Source organism: Marmota flaviventris, chromosome 2 (genome assembly GCF_047511675.1).
Source record: "Marmota flaviventris isolate mMarFla1 chromosome 2, mMarFla1.hap1, whole genome shotgun sequence".
Taxonomy (NCBI): domain Eukaryota; kingdom Metazoa; phylum Chordata; class Mammalia; order Rodentia; family Sciuridae; genus Marmota; species Marmota flaviventris.
In genome coordinates, this window is record NC_092499.1 from 78,588,997 (window position 1) to 78,608,904 (window position 19,908).

Consider the following 19,908-nt stretch of genomic DNA (forward strand, 5'->3'; position numbering starts at 1 on the left):
GTTAAGAAATTTGCTCACATGGTCTCATTTAATCCCCTCAGCTACCCTAGAAATAAGTGTACAGATTGTCATGTTTTATATGGCGAACAATAGCCCAAACTGGCTTCACAAATAAGGAGATTTATTATTCATAACTGAAGAGTATAGGAGTGGTATAGGCTTCAGGCATAGCTCAATCAGGGTTCTCAATCAATTTTTCTGCAGTTCCCTCAGTTCTGTTCTCCTCCATGTGTTGGATTTGCCATCAAGATGATTCCCTCACAATCAAAAATGCCACCAGCAATAACAGACCTATGTACTTCCTCATTCATATTCAAGGGAATTGATGTCATCCCTTTAAAATTTTTTTTTTAGTCATACATGGACACAATATCTTTATTTTGTTTGTTTTTATGTGGAGCTGAGGATTGAACCCAGTGCCACACATGTGCGAGGCAAGCGCTCTGCCACTGAGCCACAACCTCAGCCCAATATCATCCCATTTTGTTCATTGATATCATGAATAAAAATGGCTCTTCCTACAGAGCCTACTGAGGCATGAGTTACACTTCGCTGACTCCATTCTGGGAATAAATAGCAGGAGTACACTGCTTGGCTGAGAGGAAGCAGGGCCCACTTTTGAAGTCAGAATTGGGGTCCATTTCACCCAAAGCACATTCTGTACAATGAAGGAGAGGTGGGACAACTATTGAGAGGCAGCTATAGTTCATAATCTCTGTTGTTTACATGAGAAACCAACTATCACAAAGCTAGTAAGTAACAAAGCTTAGATGCAAACATGGGCTCTCTGATTTCAGAATCTACTCTTAATTACTAGGTAATAATTCCTTCCTGCAAATATATGGGTTCTTTAAAGAAAGTGAGAATTCAGAATATACATCTTTTGTCTTTTTTGCAACTTGTCATAGAAAGTCTTCATTTGCACCCATTTATTTTTTTATACCAAATTTGAACCATCTTGAAGTTATTTTACTCCCTTGCTTTGTCCTGATGATGTTCACAAGTGAAAATGTGTCACTCACACTTCAAGAAAACATCTTCTATTTTTATAAAAATCTATTTATTGGAGGAATTATGGTTATTCACAGAAGAATATAAATCCTTGAGTGCTGTCCAACAATCAAGAAGTGTTCTGGGCCGCTGTACCTTTAGCAGGTCATTGGCACATAAAGAATGTCAGCGACAACGTCATTCTGTAGATCTGAATGGTATCTGCCTTTATTAAGGCACTCATTTTTGTTCACTGACAAGTTCCTGTCAAAGAGCCACTCAGAACATGAAAACTTTGGAATACAAGTGAAGACAATGTTGAGAAGCTCGCCTTCCATGTCACCCATTTCATGTTCTTTTCTCTTTTCAATTTTGTTATCCATCTGCCAATGTGCTGTAAAAGAAATAATGCAGCTTTGGCGAGAAGGGGGGCAGATACCAGCTCACCTTTATGAGTCTTAGTTTCCTCTTGGAAAATGAGGCTACTTGGCAATAAACTCTGAAAAAAAATAGTGTTAATTTGACATATGCTTTGTTTAGTTGATTTGTTGAGAGTATTGAACCAGACACTCCTCTGAAAGTTCTTGGTATATGACAGATGCTCAGTGTGCACCTAGGCAACTCCCTTTCTTCATCCTTTATAAGGCTCTGCCCATTTATCTAAATACAAAACACCAGATTTATAACTAATATGAAAAAGTTTTATTAGTTTATTAGATATTTTAAACAGTTCTTAATTTCACATGATATTATGTGGTATCAAAGGAACTCAAAGCATCATTGAATAAGTAAAAAGATATTTCAGGGAAAGAGGATTCTTATTTCAGTGACCCTGAAACCCATATAGTTGCTCCTTGAGAGCCACCAGTTACCTATTGCAGTGTCTAAGTGTCTTAGGATGTTTCTAGTTCTTCTCCTTCTGAGCACATGGTATGCTTCTGCTTCTCTGCCACTTTGAAGAAAAGTGTGACTGTGTGACTCTCTTTGGCCAATGACATGTGAATAAAGAGACTGAGGTGATTCTTGGGCAGAGCCTTTAAGAAACAGTGTGTGGATTTAGATTTATGCAGAGATCCAACATGGCGGTGGGCACGAAAAAATCAAGTCTCTGACCTCTTCAGCTGCACGGGCATAGGGAGTCGTAAACCATCTAAATGCTGTTTGCTCAGGATCACTAGGCAATGCTGAGCTGACGTGGATCTAGGGTGAACAGTCTGGACCTCTCAGAACACACTGATCCAAGCCCGGATCGGCTGAATTCAAGCTCCCATTCGCCTGCGTCTCGCAGACAAACCACTGTGACTCAGCACTAAACCATCCCGCTGAAACAACTGGTCGGCCCTTCTGAACCTGCGGAGGTTAATACCAACCGAGCCTTCATAGGCAGTGGCCACAGGATTGAGACGGGGCTTGGGAGAGCCAGTCAGGACCCACCCGTTGCATTGGTCACCCAGCAAAGGGAACGAACTGTCGCCATTTGCATGGGATACCACCATGGCAGAGAACTGACATCATCAGAATGTGGTGGAGGAGATAACTTCATTGAAACCGGCGGCAACAGGTGTGTAACCCCCTAGCCCTTCCTCTCCACACAGCGGGGAAACCTTAAGGGCCCCTCCCAGCTCTCCCATAAGGGCCCCTCCGAGCTCTCCCGTGAGCGCAATAGTCAGACCAAGGGAATCAGGAGTGGCGCGGGAACCGTGGCGCCGAACCCCCGGCTACCGCTCCCACCAGTTCTGACAACTGAGGTCTCTTGCACCAGCTACTGGGGGTGTGGCTACCGGAGGGCAAGCAAAATTTCACTGAGGGTTCTCAGCCCCAAGCTCCACAAACTTAGGGTCTGAGGGAATGGCAAACAGGGAGAGTGTGCCCAGTCGTTCAAGAAAATAGGGCTCCTGGGAGCAGCAGACCTGGTGTGTAGCCAGTATCGTGGTAAACGTCACCAGTGAGCGGGGCCTGGCTTGAGGAAAAGTGGGGAAGTGACTAGACACAAGAGAAGGCCCTAGGCACTCAGGACAGGAGACCCGCCCAATCTGGGAGGAGGAGCTGCTGCACAGTGATTGGTTCCCGCGTATTGAGAGGAGAAGCTGGCCTGGTGGGCACAGCTCTACCTACTGGAAGAGAAGTTAATCAAACTCTAAGACTGCATTTATTAAATTTGGGGGCTTTTTTTTTTTTCATTTTTTTTATCTTTTAAATTTTTCTTAATTTTTTTTTAATTTTAATTTTAATTTTTTTTAATTTTTTATTTTTTTTTAATTTTTTTTCTTTTTTATTTTCTATTTTTTTCTTTTGTCTTTTCATTTCTTTTCAATTTCCTTATTCCCCCTTCCTTGAATTCTACCTGCTTACACTCATTCTCTTTAGTGACTTCTTCCCTTCCCTTCTAATACCTTTCGTCCCAAGCATCAAATAAATTTATAGGAGTAAACAGTAACTCAGCAGTCAAACAGAACAAGAAGTAACATGAGCAGCATGAAAAAGCAAGGAAGAAAAGGAGTACAAACAATGCAGGACAGCCTAAATATTCAGGAGGACCTAGAGGCATCAGAAAAATGGCCAAATAAAGAATTCAAGGAATACCTTAGACAGATGGAATGGAATCTTAAAGAGGATATGAGACAGCAAATTCAAACAGTGAAAGACCACATTGAAAATGAATTACATAAACAGATAAAAAAAAGCAAATGAGCATCTTTATCAGGAGATAGATTATAAAAAAATCAAACAATAATTATAGAAATGCAGGAAACTATAAACCAAATTAAAAACTCAAATGAGAGTATCACTAACAGAGTGGAGCAAGTAGAAGCCAGAACGTCAGATAATGAAGACAAAATATATCATCTTGAAAAGAGTCTAGCCAACTCAGAAAGGCTGGTAAAAAATCACGAGAAAAGCATCCAAGAGATATGGGATAATATAAAAAAACCAAACTTAAGAGTCATCGGGATAGAGGAAGGTATAGAGGTTCAAACCAAGGGAATGAGCAACCTGCTGAATGAAATAATTATAGAAAACTTTCCAGAAATAAAAAAGGAAACGGATATACAAATTGTTGATGCATACAGGACACCGAGCATACAAAATCACAGTAGACCAACGCCAAGACACATTGTTATGAAGATATCCAATATACAGAACAAAGAGAAAATATTAAAAGCTACAAGAGAAAGGAGGCAGATTACATTCAGTGGTAAACCAATAAGGTTAACAACGGATTTTTCATCACAGACGCTGAAAGCGAGAAGATCCTGGAACAACGTATTTCAAACACTGAAAGACAATGGATGCCAACCAAGAATTTTGTATCCAGCAAAATTAAGCTTCAGGTATGACAACAAAATAAAAATCTTTCATGATAAACAAAAGTTAAAAGAATTTGCAGCCAGAAAACCAGCACTGCAAAGCATCTTGAGCAAAACACTACACAAGGAAGAAATGAAAAACAATAACCAAAACCAACAGTGGAAAGTACCTCAGTAAAGACGGAGGGTGGGGGGAAAGCTAATCATGGAGAAACAAACTAAATTTAAAAAAATGTTAAATAATCAAACATGGCTGGAAGTACAAACTATATATCAATAGTAACTCTAAACGTTAATGGCTTAAACTCTCCAATAAAGCGACATAGGCTGGTAACATGTATTAAAAAAACAAATACAACAATATGCTGCCTCCAGGAGACACATCTGATTGGAAAAGACATACACAGGCTGAAGGTGAAAGGTTGGGAAAAAATATACCACGCACACGGTCCTCGTAAGCAAGCAGGGGTGGCCATCCTCATATTGAATAAAATCGACTTCAAGACTAAGTTAATCAAAAGGGATAAGGAAGGACATTATATACTGTTAAAAGGAACCATTCACCAACAAGACATAACAATTATCAATATTTATGCACCAAATAAGGGTGCTGCGACGTTCATAAAACAAACTCTCCTCAAGTTCAAGAATCAAATAGACCACAACACAATAATTATGGGTGACTTCAACACACCTCTCTCACCATTGGACAGATCCTCCAACCAAAAGTTGAATAAAGAAACTGTAGAACTCAATATCACAATCAATAACCTAGACTTAACTGACATATATAGAATATATCAACCATCATCAAGTGGATATACTTTTTTCTCAGTAGCACATGGATCCTTCTCAAAAATAGACCATATATTATGCCATAGGGCAACCCTCAGTAAATATAAAGGGGTGGAGATAATACCATGCATTTTATCTGATCATAATGGAATGAAACTGGAAATCAGTGATAAAAGAAGGAAGGAAAAATCCTACATTACATGGAAAATGAAAAATATGTTACTGAATGATCAATGGGTTACAGAAGACATAAAGGAGGAAATCAAAAAATTCTTAGAGATAAATGAAAATACAGACACAACATATCGGAATCTATGGGACACAATGAAAGCAGTTTTAAGAGGGAAATTCATCACCTGGAGGTCATTCCTCAAAAAAAGAAAAAAACAACAAATAAATGAGCTCACACTTCATCTCAAAGCCCTAGAAAAGGAAGAGCAAAACAACAGCAAAAGTAGCAGAAGGCAAGAAATAATTAAAATCAGAGCGGAAATCAACAAAATGGAAACAAAAGAAACTATTGAAAAAATTGACAAAACTAAAAGTTGGTTCTTCGAAAAAATAAATAAGATCGACAGACCCTTAGCCATGCTAATGAAGAGAAGAAGAGAGAGAACTCAAATTACTAACATAAGGGATGAAAAAGGCAATATCAAAACAGATGCTACAGAAATACAGAAGACAATTAGAAATTATTTTGAAAAACTATATTCCAATAAAATAGAAGATAGTGAAGACATCAATAAATTTCTTAAGTCATATTATTTGCGCAGACTGAGTCAGGAGGATACACACAATTTGAACAGACCAATATCAATGGATGAAATAGAAGAAGCAATCAAAAGACTACCAACCAAGAAAAGCCCAGGACCAGATGGGTATATAGCAAAGTTTTACAAAACCTTTAAAGAAGAATTAATACCAATACTTTTCAAGTTATTTCAGGAAATAGAAAAAGAGGGAGTTCTTCCAAATTCATTCTATGAGGCCAACATCACCCTGATTCCGAAACCAGACAAAGACACCTCAAAGAAAGAAAACTACAGACCAATATCTCTAATGAACCTAGATGCAAAAATCCTCAATAAAATTCTGGTGAATCGGATACAAAAACACATCAAAAAAATTGTGCACCATGATCAACTAGGATTCATCCCTGGGATGCAAGGCTGGTTCAATATACGGAAATCAATAAATGTTATTCACCACATCAATAGACTCAAAGATAAGAACCATATGATCATCTCGATAGATACAGAAAAAGCATTCGACAAAGTACAGCATCCCTTTATGTTCAAAACATTAGAAAAACTAGGGATAACAGGAACTTACCTCAACATTGTAAAAGCTATCTATGCTAAGCCTCAGGCTAGCATCATTCTGAATGGAGAAAAATTGAAGGCATTCCCTCTAAAATCTGGAACAAGACAGGGATGCCCTCTATCACCACTTCTATTCAATATAGTTCTCAAAACACTGGCCAGAGCAATTAGACAGACAAAAAAAATTAAAGGCATAAAAATAGGAAAAGAAGAACTTAAATTATCACTATTTGCAGTGACATGATTCTATACCTAGAAGACCCAAAAGGGTCTACAAAGAAACTACTAGAACTAATAAATGAATTCAGCAAAGTGGCAGGATATAAAATCAACACGCATAAATCAAAGGCATTTCTGTATATCAGCAACAAAACTTCTGAAACGGAAATAAGGAAAAACACCCCATTCACAATATCCTCAAAAAAAATAAAATATTTGGGAATCAACCTAACAAAAGAGGTGAAAGATTTATACAATGAAAACTACAGAACCCTAAAGAGAGAAATAGAAGAAGATCTTAGAAGATGGAAAAATATACCCTGTTCATGGATAGGCAGAACTAACATCATCAAAATGGTGATATTACCAAAAGTTCTCTATAGGTTTAATGCAATGCCAATCAAAATCCCAATGGCATTTCTTATAGAAATAGATAAAGCAATCATGAAATTCATATGGAAAAATAAAAGACCCAGAATAGCAAAAGCAACTCTAAGCAGGAAGTGTGAATCAGGCGGCATAGCGATACCAGATTTCAAACTATACTACAGAGCAATAGTAACAAAAACAGCATGGTACTGATACCAAAACAGGCGGGTGGACCAATGGTACAGAATAGAGGACACAGAGACTAATCCACAAAGTTACAACTATCTTATATTTGACAAAGGGGCTAAAAGCATGCAATGGAGGAAGGATAGCATCTTCACCAAATGGTGCTGGGAAAACTGGAAATCCATATGCAACAAAATGAAACTGAATCCCCTTCTCTCACCATGCACAAAAGTTAACTCAAAATGGATCAAGGAGCTTGATATCAAATCAGAGACACGCCGTCTGATAGAAGAAAAAGTTGGCTCCGATCTACATATTGTGGGGTCGGGCTCCAAATTCCTTAATAGGATACCCATAGCACAAGAGTTAATAACAAGAATCAACAAATGGGACTTACTTAAACTAAAAAGTTTTTTCTCAGCAAGAGAAACAGTAAGAGAGGTAAATAGGGAGCCTACAACATGGGAACAAATTTTTACTCCTCACACTTCTGATAGAGCCCTAATATCCAGAGTATACAAAGAACTAAACAATAAGATAACAAATAACCCAATCAACAAACGGACCAAGGACCTGAACAGACACTTCTCAGAGGAGGACATACGAGCAATCACCAAGTACATGAAAAAATGCTCACCATCTCTAGCAGTCAGAGAAATGCAAATCAAAACCACCCTAAGATACCATCTCACTCCAGTAAGATTGGCAGCCATTATGAAGTCAAACAACAACAAGTGCTGGCGAGGATGTGGGGAAAAGGGTACTCTTGTACATTGCTGGTGGGACTGCAAATTGGTGCAGCCAATTTGGAAAGCAGTATGGAGATTCCTGGGAAAGCTGGGAATGGAACCACCATTTGACCGAGCTATTGCCCTTCTCGGACTATTCCCTGAAGATCTTAAAAGAGCGTACTACAGGGATACTGCCACATCAATGTTCATAGCAGCACAATTCACAATAGCAAGACTGTGGAACCAACCCAGATGCCCTTCAATAGATGAATGGATAAGAAAAATGTGGCATTTATACACAATGGAGTATTACTCTGCACTAAAAAATGACAAAATCATGGAATTTGCGGGGAAATGGATGGCATTAGAGCAGATTATGCTAAGTGAAGCTAGCCAATCCCTAAAAAACAAATGCCAAATGTCTTCTTTGATATAGTGAGAGCAACTAAGAACAGAGCAGGGAGGAAGAGCAGGAGGAAAAGATTAACATTAAACAGAGACATGAGGTGGGAGGGAAAGGGAGAGAAAAGGGAAATTGCATGGAAATGGAAGGAGACCCTCATTGTTACACAAAATTACATATAAGAGGTTCTGAGGGGAATGGGAAAAAAACAAGGAGAGAAATGAATTACAGTAGATGGGGTGGAGAGAGAAGATGGGAGGGGAGGGGAGGGGAGGGGTGATAGTAGAGGTAGGAAAGGTAGCAGAATACAACAGTTACTAATATGGCATTATGTAAAAATGTGGATGTGTAACCGATGTGATTCTGCAATCTGTATTTGGGGTAAAAATGGGAGTTCATAACCCACTTGAATCTAATGTATGAAATATGATATGTCAAGAGCTTTGTAATGTTTTGAACAACCAATAAAAAAGAGATTTATACATAATTTAAAAAATAAAATAAAAGGGTATCATGAAAGTAGAAGGGAGGGGCTGGGGTTGTGGCTCAGTTGTAGAGCACTCACCTTGCATATGAGAGGCCCTGGGTTCAATCCTCAGCACCACATAGAAAGGAAGGAAGGAAGGAAGGAAGGAAGGAAGGAAGGAAGGAAGGAAGAGTGTGTGATGAACACTGTCCTTCCCTTCCTCATTACTGAGAAATCTTTGATGTTGCCAGATAGAAGAGGCTCTGTCAGCTTGTATCTGAATAAGGAGGACAATGGAGCAAAGTGTCTAACCAGCTCAGGATGGACATGCAGAACAAGGGAGACATAAACCTTTGTAGCACTATGCTACTGACATCTGAAGGATGTTTGTTTTGGCAGTATCACTTAAACTATACTGATCAGTTCATGGGGCCAAAATAAGGAGATAATGTGTGACTCTCCCAAACATGTTTTCTGTCTTATTAAAGAGAACAGATTAGAGACTATATTGACTTCTGGGTGAGAAATACTCCTGTGCCTCGAAACAATCCTACTCAAGCAAGTCTCCTTCCCTCGGCAGGTCCCTTCTCCTACTTTTCCTATTTCCCCAGCCTGAGCATAGACTTTTTCTCTTAACCTTTAACTGCCCCTTCTCTTAGCCAATTTCTAAGGAGGAAAAGCCCCTTCCTCATGTGTTTCTCTACTCCCTATGACATCTACTCTACCATGCCTCTATTATTCCCCTGGTTAAAATAACTCAGAGTCACAAACCATAGATCTCTAATGTTAAGACCTTTTTCATCCAGGAAACTAAGAGTTTGAAATACTGGTGGGGAACCCCTCAATGCCCAAGAGAGGGCTGGAAGAAGGCACGCAGTGGGTGGGTAAGGTTGTCAACTGAAGAAAGAAACGATCTCCGAGGAAGTCATCATTTTAATCAAGGAGAGTCGCAGAACAAAATACCAGTCCATTTTACAGGAGCCTTGTGAAATTTCACTCTGCAGGAAATTTATGATTTAGCTTAAAGAACACACATAAACATCTCAAACTTAGGGCCAACCCTGTTCATATTTATGTCCTCCAGAACCTACCACAATATCTGACACAGAATGAAAATTCAATAAATGTTTGATAAATGGACTTTAACTGATAGTATATAATACCATGGAAAATTGCTAATAGATTTTCCATAAAGAATCAAGAAAACAGAAAGCATAAAATTCAATTGGACTTTCATATGAATTTCAATATTTTACAAGACCTGCCTACTACCTGTGTCTAATTACAATGTAGCTCAATAATGACTATGAATATTATTACCTGTGTGTCAGATGAGCTTTACTATGTGTTTTATTTGATGACAACAGGCTTCACAGTCACTGCTCATGTCAAGTCAAAAGGCTGTTTATATAGCTTACTCATCTGCTTCCATCTTAAAAATTTAAAGGCAATATTGTTCACTGACACCACACTCAACAGACTCAATCGGAAGTGAAGTTTGGTTGTGGGAATGATAACAGAATCTTAAGTAATCACTCACACTTTCCTCTAATTAAAATAGTGGCCCTATAGTTCTGATTCTTCTTGCCCTGCACAGGATATCTAAAAGGAGGGTATCCTTATTTGTAACTGGCTTTGCATTAACTCTCCCTCTACATGTTACCTGGCAACTCCTAGCCCTCCATCCTCACATCCTTGGGGATCTAAGCCACAGTCTCCATCCTCACTGTTAAACCAACTGTCTTGTTATCACTTGTATTTAGTTCTATTTTACCAGAGATGCCTTGAAAATATCTTCACTTGAACATCTCCTTACCTGGACTCACTCACTTTTCCCAACTTTCCCAGTTGTCTACCACAACACCATTCCCCCAACAGCCAGGATGGAAACCTTATTATCTACCTACTCCTCTTGCTTCTCTCTCTCTCACTGCTTCTAATCACCAAATCCTGTGGGTTCTTCCCTACCTGAAGTGTGTCAAAGGTACCTCATCCCCCATATCCTCACCATCCTCGTGTAACAGAGGCTGCAGTACCACTCCTGAAGGACACAGAATCTCAGAAGTTCTTCCACTGACACTGCATCGTGGGAGGACCTGGATCAGTCAGGGTCCAGTAAAGAGACTGAAGTAATAAGCTGTGGATAATTGTTACAAATATGGAAGAACAGGAAATTCAAAAAAGGAACATTAAGATATCACAGAGTTAACAATCACATGAAGCAACTACCACCCTAAACCTTCTAGAACAAAAAAGAAGAGACTAGAATGAATAAAACTTAGAAAGAAGGCTTCATGGAGCTGAAACTCAGTCCTTTGAGCAAGGTAGCTGGTCTTTCAGGAGCTGGAATGAGAGAAAGCAAATTCTTTGAGTGTTGTAAAACTGATAGTTAGATTCAATGGCTGCTTCTAGAATCAAGTACCACCACCAGGTTTTATAAAGAAGTGAAGTCAGGTGATGCTCGGAGGAACTGAAAGGAAACAGGAAGCCCACAGAAAACAAGAAGTAGCCATCTTCCATTCTCCACTTAGCATTCTCCAAGCCTCAGATGGAGCCGGTGGGCAAAGCTGCATCATTTACGGAGTACTGGCCCCATATCAAAGGGTAGGCTTAAAGCTGAAAGACAAGAAATGGCACATAGTGACATAACGAATGAAGAAAGTCACTTCTTTTCATCAGAACTGTCATCTTCTTCAATTCTTTTGACTCAGGTCCAAGTGCCAAATCCTAGTAATGCTCCTTCCTCAAGTTTCCAATTTCATTACTCGAAACCACAGAGAGATTCTGCTTGAATCAATTTTCTTTTGGACTATTCTATCTGATAACCCTCAACTTCCTGCCACATGGCCTTCAGTGGCTTGGTGTTATCTTGCCAATGAAGTTACTGTTGAGGTCCTTCAGCAGCTAAAACTCACAGTGGCTATTTTTAAAGTTATCAATTCATAAAGCTTGGGCAAAGGCCTACTCTAGGATTTTCTCTACCAAACTGAGAAAAACCTATCTCTTCCCTTTGGAAGGAACTCCTTCCAAGAAAAAGCAATAAACCCTCCAGCCAACGTGTGGAAGCAAGGTAAGTGAGAAGTCCATGAACATTTAAAAATGAGCAAACTACTTAGTAAAAGCTCAGTTGAGAAACATAAATCAAGTCAACCACGAAGCTTGGCCTAACCTTGTCTATCATAGCCACAGACAGGTTAGACCAAGAAAGGGACTCAGGCTTCAGTGGCATTGCCCACAGGAGACCCTCTATGTGGAATTTCCTTGTTTTTGTTTTTGTTTCTTCTATCCTTGAAATCAAACCCCAAACTTTCTTTTAGATCAGCTTTCAGACTCACTTTTTAAAAAATATTATGCCATATTTATTTTATCTATTTAAACTCACTTATTCTTTTTTTAAAAGAGAGAGAGAGAGAGAGAGAATTTTTAATATTTACTTTTTAGTTTTTCGGCGGACACAACATCTTTGTTTGTTTGTGGTGCTGAGGATTGAACCCCGGGCCGCATGCATGCCAGGCGAGCGCGCCACCGCTTGAGCCACATCCCCAGCCCCAAAACTCACTTATTCTTGGTACCATGTTTCCCAGGAAAACAAGCCTTTCAGCTTTTGGTAGTGTCAACAAGAAAGCAGAGACTGTAGAACTGCTTTCTTACCCTTACTCAGAACAAATCATATACCCAGAGATACCAACTTTCACTTATTAAGCGGGCAACATAGTTAAAAATTTGATAATACATTAAGACACTTTAAGGAAAAAGACAATGGCAGAACAACATTTATATTATGATTGTGTTTATTCATAATACACACACACACACACACAGTACATTTTATAAATGACCTGGAAAGATACATACCAAACTGTTAAAAGGGTATTACCTCTGAATCAGGGAGTTGAAGGAAAGAGAATGTAGGAGAGTGTTTGCCTATTCATTCTGTATCTTTCTGTACTGATGTGAATTTCATTATAATGTCAGTGCAGATGTTTATAAATTTTAATGGAAAAAAAATCATAGACCCCAAGTGAAAGTGATAGAATTATGGAGGTCAGAATAAGCATTGGAAAGTCTATTAAAGTATCAAAAATTTTATTAGCTCTTTTCAGAACTATACTAAATATAACTTGTTTACAAGAAAACAAATTCAGTAGATTTATTTCTATGATGCCCAACTGGTCTTTACCTAATACCCTCTATCAAAGTGTGTGTTTCTGTGTAGATTCAAAAGGAAACCTGCCATCCTTAAAACTATTTTTGAGTTTGTCTGCAGCTGAACATTGTCGGAGCCTCTCTAGTGAAGTCTGCAGTGCTCATTTGGCACATGCAGCTGAGCATTTGAACAGAGCAAAGATCAATGGGAAGCCCGTTATCCTTGGGTTTGGCAAAGTGTTTAAACCTGTTTGGGTTTAAGTATTCAGGATGATGAAATGTTAGCCCGTCTGAGACTCCTTCAGCCTTTTTTCAGGTGCAATTTCGACAGCTGTGTAAAGGATTTATGCAAGTTTGGATGAATTCAAACACAGGTGTAAAAGATAAAAGGCAAGTGGAACAAATGCTCTACCTATGATCATTTTTCCATGTTTGGCCGTCTTATTTTTTTTGCCTGTTGATTCCAGTGCCCTTTCATGCAACATCTATCTTATGAGTCATCAAAAAACACCACCTTCTTTTAATTTATTGCTAATAAAGAATAAAATTTTGAACAAAATTGCGCCTGGTGCTTCTCTCTAAACCCAGCTCTTTTTATTCCCCGGTGTTTCGTCCATCTTTCTTCCATCGCCTTCAAGTAGATTCCTCCCCCTCCCTCAATCGCTTTGACCTGCAGATGGGTTTAGCAGATCTTACAGCAGTGTCTCAAAATGATACAGCAAAATAGTTTATATGATCATTTCACCATATTCTTATTTTTTTTCTTTTTTTCATTTCATCATATTCTAATGCAAAGGCTTAATATTCTGTGACCACAGTAGAAAGTCTGGGGGGTGGCACAGCATGTTATGCTATTTGTTCCTTATCACTCTGAACCTACTGTTTATTGGCTGGTTTTAGCCAAAAGATAATCAAGTACTTGATGTCAGTCTTTTAAGTTTTTATACTTCATGAAACGGTTTTGTTTAAAAGGGTCTTGCCTCAGTTTTCCATTGTCATGGTATGTTAATGAACGGATTCATAATGAGATGAACCATTCCGGCCCAAGTTTTTCTAAAACAAGAGACACAACCACATTTTCACCACTACAGTAGGAACAAGTGGCCCAGCAAGTTACAGCTATGTAAGACAGATGGACAAGACACAAAAGAACAGCATCACAGCAGAAGGGACACAAGAAGGGGAAGGAGCAGTAGCTTCCCAAATATGTTCCTAAGCTCAAATGTGCCACCCAACAGCCTCAAAGTCTTCTAGAAATTGCTGGCAGTGCTTTGGGGTCCTGAATAAAGTCAAATAGTGAAACACAGAAGAGAAACTCAAGTGTGCACTCATTTTTTTGGAAATAGAAGCTCTAGACAGTAGTCAGGATCCTGGGTCCAGTTACCAGCTATGTAACTCCAGAAAATTCCTAACTCCTGCACTTCTTCCCCTTATGTGAGCTCAAATAATAAGTTCTGTTCCCTTCATTTCTGAAGTAATTGTAGGGATCAAATAACTATTTTGAAACTCTAGTGAAAAATGTGGCGCACTATAGAAGGTAATGCTGTTAGTGTTATTAATTTATAGACAAAAATCATAATAATTTTATAAAATTGTATTTGAGATATTATTATTAAAAACAATTTTAATTACTTATAAAGAGTTTGGGTATTAAAGTATAAATTATTCCTTCTAAATTTACTTATTTAATTAATTTGCATTGAATGGTCTGATTTTTGTTTCAAATTAGATTCTTAGCTGCAAAACTTAATGACATTCCACTTCTATTCATTTCTAGCAGTTTGCAAAGGCAGGAAAAACTTGAATGTAAGAAGTCACCAAGGTTAGAGTATAATGATTATTTACTTCACTGATGTTTTGAAAGCTCTCTATTTCAGGATTAAAAAAAGAAAGAAAGAAACTCCCATTCTCCCCCAAATACTCTTCATATCTAATTTCTGAACCCAGCTCTCTAGTTGCTCTAAATTGATGAGCTATTGATATAAACACATTTCAAAAATTTTGCTACTTTCTTATATAGATTTATGAAAACAAATGATTTACAATAATTGAATCATGGTTTGTATTCTTACTAGAAACAGACTTGAAAAGGACCTCACTCCCTGCCTCCTCCCCCTCCACGTAGGGAAACTGAAATATAAAGAAACTGTGCAAATAACCCAGCAAGATGTTGAAAGATCCAGGACCAAGTAGGTCTCAGTCCTTCCCAGAGCCCCAGCCAGCTCTCAGGATTGGATGGTTCTAAACATTAGCCACTTTCCTTCATATGCCAGAAGATGACAGAGGAATCTAAATTAAGGAAGAAACAACTGAACACCACATTGGTGGGATTTCTTAGAATCCCAACCTGCATCCCATACCTACTGAAAGCTACTTTTTTTTTTAAATAACAAAGTCATTTTCTAATACTAAATGTCCCACTGCTTTCTCATCTTGGGCCCGACCAGCTGAAAACTTTATACTCATTCAAACTAAATCACCATTATACTCTACTGCATCACCCATTTCAGTTCTCTGTATTGACAGTTTTTTTTTCGTACATTCCTCTCTTCCACCATCAAAATGTAAGCTCCATGAGAACAGAGACCCCATTTGGATTGCTCATTTCCCAGAAACCCAAAACCGAACCTGATACTGACAATGCATTCAATAAAATGTGCTGAATAAATAAATGAATGTGCTTCTTGGTTTGTAACTGAATCAAACATGGGTACAAGCGATTATTGCTTGCATTTATGGTGTAGAATTTTTATTCCAGTGGATTTTCAGCCTCATGCATTTAACGAACAATAAGATTCTTCGTATTTCTTTTATTTCCCAGGCTGATAATATACAAAATATTTCACTTTCTTTCTTCTGCATTTGTAAAAAAAAAAAAAACAAAAAAAAAACCACTTTTGTTCTTGAGGCAATAAAAGTTATCTTTGTCCTTTAATTGACAATTGTATCAATTTTTCCAATTTCTGAAAAACAAGAATTTTTATAGTACTCCTCAAAGAGGTTTTTTCCCCCTTCCTCCCACTCTTAATGTGTTCAGATCCTCTGTTGTCTGTTTGCCCAGAAGTTCTTTCTCAAAATGTTCTTTAAGAGCTTTCAAGAGCACACTAGTGCTTTTTAGTGTAGAAGAATATTTTTAAAATAGTCGGGGGCAGGGAGAAGAAATTTAAAGTGAGAAGATTGAAACCTCTTGCTTATTTGACTTGTCCACTTGGTGCTGTTAAAACAATAGTTGTTTATTATTATTATTATTATTATTATTATTATTATTATTATTATTATTATTCTTTATTATGGGATACACATGCTAAATGGCCCTTACACTAAATGTTCTTCATAAGGAGTTAAAACGAGTTTTCTGCAACAATAACCTCATCTAGTTAATCTGGGTCATTAAAAATCTATGCGGAGCAGAGATCACTGAAAAAAACTAACTAAATGCTGCTCTTCAGATAAATTAATATACAGTACCGGGATGCTGATTGCTGATTCTAGAAGATAGTAAAACCTGAGCCAACTAAGTGGAAAAGGAGGGGATGAAGTTCCACTGGCACCTTTTCTTTTGAAGTGGCCCCAAACCCTAAAGCCTGCATTTCATTTGGGAAAATCTTTTGCTAAAACCACTTCCCATGTGCAACCCATCTGGAAGACTATAATCTAGTCTTGCCTGCAGCAAACCGAAAATAATGATGCTTGCCTTTCATCTCAGATCCCTAAGCAATAGACAAACATTAATTAATGCCCCCAACACACCTGTGAGGTAGGGAAGTATTATTATCCCTGGCTCACAGATGAGGAAATCCAGACACCAAGAGGTTAAATGATTTGCCTTAGGCTACAGAGTGAGCTAACAACAACTGCCAAACTTTCCACTAACCCTCAGCCTTCTATAGGGACTCCAGCTCTGAGAAACTCTCAGATCAGCCCTGTGAGTAGAGACATTCCTAGATGAGGGAGGCTGTGGTCAATTTACTGACCTCTCTCATAGTTTGGATCCCACTCCAGAAAGTAAATAAACTCGGTGCCCAAATGTCTTAAAAATGTAGAAACGGTAACAGAATCTGGATTATTTATATCTTCCAATGCTCTTCTCAGAGTATCCTTTAATCATCACAACAGATGGACAGTAATCAGCTTGCTGCATCCAAACTTCATGCTGCATTTATTGAGCACCTACTATGTGCCAGGCACTGCAACTTCAGTTCTGGTTTCCATCTCCTTTCCAGAAAACCAAGTGTGACTTCTTCAGTAAAACAGCTGCTGCAGTTCTTGGGGTGAATGGAAACTAGAAGCTAGTTTAATCAAGGATGGCTTCTCTTTTGCCTAAAGGTTGGCAAGAGGAGTATAAAAATTACCAGGAGAATCCTAAACGTAAACAATTGTATGATCATTATACACAACAGCAGCCTGCCTGCCCATGTCACAAAATCTTGCAGCACACCCAGCTTTCAAAAAGCTTGTCAAGAGTTGCACCGATACATATAGTCCCAGTTCTGTTGATAATAGATAACTGATTCCTTATTAATTGAATTTTTATTGCAACTTTTACATGAATTAATCCTATGTAGTATTTGTAACTATCCTCAAAGAAGGTGTTAGTATTTTTCTCTTATTTTGCAAATGAGTGGACAAGGCTCAGCATGTTCGAGAACTTGCTAGAAAGTGACAGTGCAGCATGTAACATTGCTGACTGTGAAATCTAAGATGTGGTCCTATTTCACTACTTCTTTCCTGAGAGGATAGTTGAGGGGTCCTGATTGATTATTTCTCTTTGTTTTGTTATCTCCTTACTCTCTTTTTAAAAAACTGATTTTATTTTTTAAATACATGACAGTGGAATGCATTATAATTCTTATTACACATATAGAGCATATTTTTTCATATCTCTGTATATAAAGTATGTTCACACGAATTCATGGTCTTCATACCTGTACTTTGGATAATGATGTCCATCACACTCTCTTGGTACCTTTTACAAAGACTTTAGATGAGCAGGCAGATATACTTTGCTCGTATTCCTATGGAAACCTGTGATCCTCCCTAGTCCACTTGGCAGTCGGTAGCACAGCCCCATGACAAACTTTTGATGACCACCCCCACCCCAGACCATCTTTTAATTCTTTTCATTAAAAACTCTTATTTAAAGTAGAACTTCTAGAAGCACTGTGACCATTTCTGTTCCCTGGACCTGTTATCTGGTTTAAGCCCATGATTTCAAGTTGACCTCAGGCTTTTAAATGCACTGTTAGTTCCTCTCTCTATTCATTCATGTAGCATTTATGTTATAAATATCAAACAACCAAGTCAAACTGACAAACAATGCAAAGGACTTGTCTGCTGATTAAATGAAAAGAGCAGCACGGAAGTGGGCTTCAGGTATGATTTGATCAGGACCCTGACTCTGTTTCTCTCAGATTTATTCTCTTTTGTGTATCAGATTGCTTCTTAGACCAACCCTATCTTGTTGAAAGATGGTTGTCACTGGAAATTCAGATTCCAGCTTCCTGTGCATATCCAGGACGTGGTGAAGTGGTGTAGTGGGAAAAGAAGAAAAGCAAGAAAAAGAGATGGGTAGTGAGATCCCCTCTGAACCAATCTTAATGTTAGGGAATTAACAAGTACCCTGAATGACTTAGGCCTGGGTTACCTGATCCAATCACTGTGCAAGGGTGGTGGGGTTATCTGAATGGTTTCTTATCAACCCACTCCATACCATGCAGTTGCAATACAAAGGTGTAAGGGTAGTTCCCCAGATGAAAATCTGGGGAAGGTTAAGAAGGAAGAAAAGTGAATGCTGAGTAGGTAATCAATGATGGTCCCATTGATATACTTAATAACTCGTCTTCAAAAAGCCATGTGCTACATTTTTGTATTATATCAACATATGTCCTAACTGTTCTTGGTCTTACTGGGGTGCCTCTTTCCTCTAACAATTTCTTTTCCTCGGGGGTGAACAACTTCAAACTTTGAGTCAACCATTTTCCCCAGTTTGCCTGAGAATGTTCTAGGGACAGGCAACTTGAAATAAAAACAAAATAAATCAAAACAAGAACACATTGTTTTTTGAAATGGTCACCCATTCTTTCGCTCTCCTTCAGGGGCGAGTAATTTCACTTACCTCCAAGTTTCAGACGTTCCGCGTACAGGCCACAAATGCCGCAGTCTGGCTGGGCACAAAATCACGAGCCACTCACAGCCTTGTAGATTCAAACAGCAATTCTTTATTCCCGAACTCACACCGGCACTCTACAAGCATGTTCTGGGGCAAAATCCACACTCTCCACCAGGCTCTGAATCCCAAATACTCTCTGAATCCCGCGATAACTCAACGGGAACTCAAGGCGCCTGAGGCAGCAGGATATGCCCTATTCCAGGCAGGAATCACCTTAAACCTGGAACCGCCCTAAACCTGGATCCACCCTAAACCTGGATCCACCCTGGTCCTTGAGCAGGGTCACCTTACTCAAACATACATGCAATGTCACTGCAAATGACCTGGGTCCAAAGGCAAGCCCATTTCCACAATGGAGAGTCCTTCCTCTAAGCAACATGGGGTAGGCTGACAAAGAAATTGCCATGCATCATTCCTACTTGGCAATGGCTCTCAGCAAGACCTATAAAATAAATGTATTTGCCATATTCTTATTGTGGAGGAATTCCTTCCATTCCCACTGTGTTTCTAAGGGCTAGCTTCAGTCAGCTGTAACTGGCTTCACCAACCCCTTTGTCATTTAGGGTATTCAGTTTCTTTGCTTAAAATGTTCAAATCAAGAAAGACTGTGGATGAGTTACCTGAGTATGAGCCAAATTCCCACAATTAAAGCTACCCTATTCAATTCAGTAGCCACAGGCCATATGTAGCTACCTAAGTTTAAATTAAAAGCAATTAAAACTTAAAATTCAATTCCTGAGTCCCAAAAGCAACACTGCAAGCCTGGATAGCCGAGTGTAACTACTGACTTCCATAGAATAACAG